The sequence below is a fragment of the Aotus nancymaae genome, unplaced genomic scaffold (genome assembly GCF_030222135.1).
Source record: "Aotus nancymaae isolate 86718 unplaced genomic scaffold, 86718_ANA_hifiasm-v0.15.2.pri h1tg000002l, whole genome shotgun sequence".
In the NCBI taxonomy this organism is placed as follows: domain Eukaryota; kingdom Metazoa; phylum Chordata; class Mammalia; order Primates; family Aotidae; genus Aotus; species Aotus nancymaae.
In genome coordinates, this window is record NW_026988413.1 from 3,359,415 (window position 1) to 3,365,725 (window position 6,311).

Below are 6,311 nucleotides of genomic sequence, written 5' to 3' on the forward strand. Positions count from 1 at the left end.
ATTGCCCACTCACTCCTGCCTCTTCCTGAGGGCCCTAGTGGGCCTCAGGATGCTGACAAGTCCGGGAAGACCCCGTAGGCAGCCACGTCTGCCTGGTAGGGCAACAACACTCTTCGACGCAGATCAAGTGTGAGCTGAACTGCGAGGCACACCCAGTGCAGGAGAGGCAGGGCCCAGACACAGCCTGCCAGGTCCCCAGAACCGTCAGCAGAAGCCACGTGGTGTGTGCAGATCACCCCAGAGTGAGGAAACAGGAAGTCTGGATTTGGAGATGACTTGCTTTTCTGTTTTGGCTAAGCTTGATTTTCTCAAATTAAGAAAAATTAGTAATTCACATTGTACTACATAAACAAGTGCTGGGTTATTTAACAGCGCTGGATATGAACAAGAGGCAGATATGAGAGCGGGCATGGAGGGTGCATTTTAACCGCTGTCTTTGGTTTTCAAGATGAGGGCAGCTGTGTTTTCAGATGGGGAAATAGGTTTAAACAAGAGGGTTGAAATATTGAAAAACTGAAGATATAGCAGAAGAGAGATTATGCCAGGAATCAAAGGAAAAAACTCTCCCTGACACAGATTTGATTCCTGATGAATCCTCTATCCCAGGCGAGGGCCCAAGTGTCTGCTTCCAGGCGAAGTGGACACCAAGGCCCATTCCACTCCAGAAAGTTCCTTCCTCCAGATCTGAGGTTAGCTTCAGAACCCTGCAACCTAAAGACAGCAAAACACACCCACTGCCTGTGCCACCACCCCTGTGTCTGTTCAGCCCATGGCTCTCCGAATCCCAGCTGAAGGCCTGTGACCAGAACGCTGTGGCTCTTCGTGGCCTCTCCCTGCACCTCCATGCTCTCCCAGAATGGCAGGGTGCTGGGTGCAGGTGGCGGCTGCCATCGGACCTGCTCCTGGCTTCCTCTCCAGAAGTGTCCTGAGGATGTGAGGAGCAGGGGTCCCGGGGCTGGGGGCAGCCGTGGCTGGAGGGAGCCGTGGCCTTGGGTCCCGGGCTGGAGGAAGCCGGGCCGGAGGGAGCCAGGCTGGAGGGAGCCGTGGACTTGGCGCCCAGGGCTGGGGGCAACCGTGGCTGGAGGGAGCCGTGGACTTGGCGCCCAAGGCTGGGGGAAGCAGTGGCCGGAGGAGCCGTGGCCTTGGGTCGCGGGCTGGAGGAAGCCGTCCCCGCGCCGCCTGGTGGAGTCCGGGCGCCCTCTGGTGGTCGCGCTGGGGAAAGGCAGGCCGGGCCGCGGAGCCGTGTCCGGCGGAGCGCTGGGCCCAGGTACGACCGCCCAGGTGAGTCCGATAGATTCAAGCGCCAGAGTCATCTACCCGAGGGCAGATGGCCACAGGCCACCTCCACCCACGGGAGGTCGAGGAGGGGCAGCGAGCTGAGAGCCGGGGAGTCAGTTCAGCCTCGGGGGGCTGAGCCTGCCCGGAGAGGCCGCCCTGGGTCCGGGGACCCGTAGGTGGGCTCAGCCGAAGACACGGCGGAAGGGGCGTGGGAGATGCCAGGGCATGGTGCTGGTCTCAGCGCAGGGGAGGAAAGAAATCGGGGAGTCTAGCAATCAGGAAGCGCCCTGGCTGAGGGCAGAGGGCAAAGACCACCTCTGACATCTGACCCTGAGAGCGAATGCGTCCCCGGACACCGCCTCCTGTCGCCTCCCCCTGTGCAGATGGGAGAAGGGGTCTGAGAGGGGCGCGCAGGGTCCCACCCACCCGCCGCAGCAGCCCCCTCGCTCCCGCGCGTCTTCTCTGCCTCCAGAAGCCGAGTCTCAGGCTGAACTCGCAGCAATGCCCAGGCGGGGAAGACCAGGACTGGCACCGGGGCCGCGGAGGAGGGGACGGGACGGCCAGGCCGAGGGGCGCGGGCCCCGGACACAGGTGCGTGGGGAGAAACAGGGACGGGTGGTGTCCTCTCGTCGTCGAAGCCTGGGTGGAACGCGTTCTAGAACATACGAGAACCGGGGGGAAGAGATGGAGCATTTCTGCTAACCCTAAGGAACCCTCTTCCAGAGTCCAGGCTGAGGAAACAAAGGCCGCTCCACCCCCAGCAAGTGCCCGGAGCCCGCGCACAGCCCAGGCCGGTGGCCACGCAGGGCCACTCAGGGGGACCCCGGGCCCGGGCCAGGCGGGAGGCCCTCCCAGCGCCACGGGCTGCCGCACTCTCGGGGCCGTGACCAGCTGCCGCCGGGATGCCCTTGAGCTTGGGTATGAAAAACCACCTCTTTCAGCTTTTTCTCCTTTGTCACAAAAAAGTTTCAGAAATAAAAATCGACTGGAAGAATGTTTACAGCATGTCCAGAATCCGGGTCAGGTTGCACGTGCGGTAACCCCGCGGGACGGCTGGCCACGCACAGCAGGCACACCCTCGCCCAGCACCCGCGCGCGTGTGCACACTGAAGCCAGAGTTCGCCGAAAGTATGTCCCCTGCACCTGCAGTGCTGCCTGTTTACCCAAGCCGGCCACTCACTGATTCCAGGACCCTCGAGTGGGTTGCGGGAGCAGTTTTAAAGTCCCAGCTCTGTGTCTAGGGCCACCTCAAGAATGAAAGAAGAGAGTGGTAAGGGATCCCCTGCCCTGGACGCCTTCCCTGGGCAGCCTTGCCCTGGACACCCAGCCAGCCAGGCAGAGAGGGACAGAGGCGCAGCCCACCCTTCCAGGGCAGGTGAGCCACAGGCACCTCTCCCAAGACCCGTCAGTGAACGTGCCAGCCCTGCCAGCCTCGCCTCTGGTCACAGCTCACTCTCTCTCTTCTAGACACTGGAACCTTCCTTGCTCCACTGGGAGGGCTGTGAGCAAACCCAAGGCTGGGGCTTCAGGAGGCAGGAAATGTGGCAAAAGAAGAAAGGAAGGTAAGTTCCGGGGCTGAGACCCAAAAGGGGAAAGACCTCAGGAGAAGGAAAGAGAAGTGGCTGCGATGTGCCCAGGACTCCGAGACGTGGGCTGGAAGAATGCTGCCCAAAGAACTGACGTCACCAAAACAAGAGACCTGCTTGCAATCATCAGGCAATTGTTACATCTGTGGGAAAAACGAATGTACAAAGCTCCCAGGCAATGCCTCAGACGGTCCAAGGCAGAGACAGATGCAGCCCAGAGAGATCTCAGCTGTTGCTAAGATGAAGCATTGCCCAGAACTAGGCAGCACACCAACAAGTGGTGGGATGTCAGCAACTTTCTTTCTTTCTTTCTTTGTTTATACAGACAGAATCTTGCTCTGCTGCCCAAACTGGAGTGCAGTGGTGTGATCTCAGCTCACTGCAACCTCCACTTCCTGGGTTCGAGTGATTCTCCTGCCTTAGCTTCCCAGATAACTGAGATTACAGGTGCCCACCACCACACCCAGCTAATTTTTGTGTTTTTAGTAGAGACAGGTTTCACCATGTTGGTTAGATGGGTCTCAAACTCCTGACCTCAGGTGATCCGCCCACCCCGGCCTCCCAAAGTGCTGGGATTACAGGTGTGAGCCGCTGCACCCGGCCGGATTTCAGTAACTTTAAAAAATACAGGTAGATTTGTTCTATTTGCTATATTTTCCTAGTTCAATATAAGAAGCACACTTCCAGAACACAAGACAGTGAACTAATTTTAAAATGCACAGACCCAGGGTCCTATCCAAGGCGTCCCAGACCACTGTGGGTCTCTGGTCCTGCCCATGCCCGCCCTGAGCCCTCCGTCTCTCACAGGCTGAGGCCCAGGCAGCCTCGGTGAACACCACACAGGACAAGGGCAGGGAGGCAGCCGTGAGGGTGTCTCAGCCACGTGCTGAGCATGAGCGACAGAATGCCCCCTCGCAATAGGCCCAACCCCGCACCTCCTCCCAGTTCTGTAATTTAACCCCATGTGACCCCACACTGGGGCCTCAGGCAGGGCAGGCAGCAGCCCTATGTCCCCCAGACACCCGCAGAAGCCCAGGCTGTCCCCGAACACCGCAGCAGCTCCAGGCTGGCGAGCAAAGCTATTTATAGGCAGAGTGCTGGTGTCAGTCCTCAAAGACCAGGTGTTCAGTCAAAAAAGACCCTTTTTAGGTCAGGAAAATGAGTTTAAAAATACTGCTGTCTGCAAGTGTGCCAGACAGAGGGTGGAGGCTTTCATTGTCTTGAGCACCGAGGGGGAGGCAGGGGTGGCTTTCTCCAGTGGGACCTGCTGGACCAGGGCAGGCCTGCTTACCTCCCACACCTGCCCCAGCCCCTGGCTGGGCACGCCCAGCGGCTCTCCCTGTCATGTCGTGTCCCCTTGCCCAGCCCTATGAGCCTCTGGGATGGGTTTTCACCACTGCCCCTCCAGCCCCTCCTGTAGCCTGTGACCTTGGCCCCCACTAAGAAGCAGTTGGGGGCGCTGGGGCCTCCCAAGAGAGCCTGGGCTCCGGCTACTCTCTGTCCATGCCACAGAGACACAGAGACACAGATCTTCTGGCTGCCACTGGGGCCACCAGGGTGTCCAAGGGGATGGCTGTGTATGAGCGTGTGTGAACGTGTCCGTGTGTCAGTGTTTGAGTGTGTGTGTCTGCATGCATGCATGTGTTTGTGCATATGTGTCTGAATGTGTGTCTGCATGAGTGGCGTGTGGTGTATATGAGTGTGTATGAGTGTGTGAATGTGCATATGTCTACATGCATGTGCATGTGAATGGTGCATGTCTGTGTCTGAATGTGCATGTGTGCATGTGTCTGAGTGTGCATGTATGTGTGCATATGTGACTGTGTCTGAATGTGTGAATGTACATATATGTGAGTGTGCTTGTGAATGTGCATGAGTCAGTGTGCACGTCTGTGTATGCGTGCCTGTGAATGCATATCTATGAGTGTGCATGTTAAGGTGCATGTGTGAGTGTGAATGTGCACGTAAGTGTGTGGATGTGCATGTATGTGTGCATGTCTGTGAACGTGCACGTGTGATGTGAATGTGCATTTCTGTGTCTGGATGTGTGTGGATTTGCATGTGTGTGAGCGTGAATGTGCATGTGTGCATGTTAAGGCGCACGTGTGTGAATGTGCACGTGTGTGAATGTGCATTTGTCTGTGGATGTATGTGGATGTGCGTGTGTGCATGTGTGTGAACGTGCACATGTATGTGCATGTGTGTCTGTGGATGTGCATGCGTCTGAGTGTGCATGTGTGTCTGAGTGTGTGTGCATGCCCGTGCACGAGTGTGTTGAGAGGGGCACAGAGAGGCAGGGGATGAGGCATGAGGTGGAAGGGAGACTTGGCTCTTCACTGACGGGCTGGGCACTGTTTTCAGGGCTAGCCTCACACTGGGTTGGAATTCGGGTTCCCAACCATACCTCATTTCGGGGCCACCTAAAACAGTGAGCAGGAGCGCGCCAGCCTGGAACATAAATCCTCTAGCCTAGGGGAGAACATTTAAGGCACCGCTGGAACCCCAAATCCCTCTGTGAGACGAGGTCAGGGCTCCTGGGACATGGGCCGTGGGGCGAGGGCACAGGAGCCCGTGGGCTGGGTGTGGACACTCCTCCAGGGCAGGAGGCAGAGCGGGAGCTCGGGTGAACTGTGCCCCTCAGCTGCAGCGGGAGCGGTCGGAAGACACGGGCCAGGAAGAGAAGGGGGCTCATGGAGAGAGAGCGAGCGGGGCCACAGGGACACAGAGAGAGAGAGAGAGAGCGGGGCCACGGGGGGTGGGCCACGGGGGGTAGGCCACGGGACGGGGAGCCACGGAGAGAGGGAGGGTTGTGGAGAGAGGGAGACAGAGCCGCAGGCCTTCCTCAGTGGCTCAGTCACGGTTGAGCCCGTCTGCGAAGGAACTTCTGCTTCCAGCCCGCCCTATTCCAGGGGTTAAAGAAGATCTTAAAGCGTTCCTCCCTTCTTCCCTGAACGTTCCTAGGGTCCCAGGAGGAGGGGCGCCTTCTTCACCGGAGACGCTCAGGCCTGGACCCCTCCCATCCCGTCGCGGATGGGAGCAGCCGCCTTCGCCTTTCACTTCTGGATGGTGCTGCCCGCGTGTCCTCGGGTCACAGGCACGGCAGGACCGTGGTCAGGAGCGCCCGGCAGACGCGCGCGGGGCCCCGCGGTCCGGAGAAGGGGTGCGGGGCGGGGGCGCGGGGGCCCGGCCTCCTTTAGTGGCGGGCTCGGGCGGGCCTGTCCCTGCGCTGCCTTCCAGGACCCTGGGGGATCCAGGCGGCCGGGCGCCCTGCTCGGGGAGGCTGGTGCCGGGACGCGGGGGGCGCAGGCTCGGGGCGCCTCGGGGCTCACATTGGGGCAGGGGCAGAAGGACCCCCGACCGGATCAGCTCCGCAAAACAACAACAAAGGAGAATCGCCCACATCCCGAAAGGCCTGATGCAGCCCCAAAGCGTGGCCACCAGGGAGGC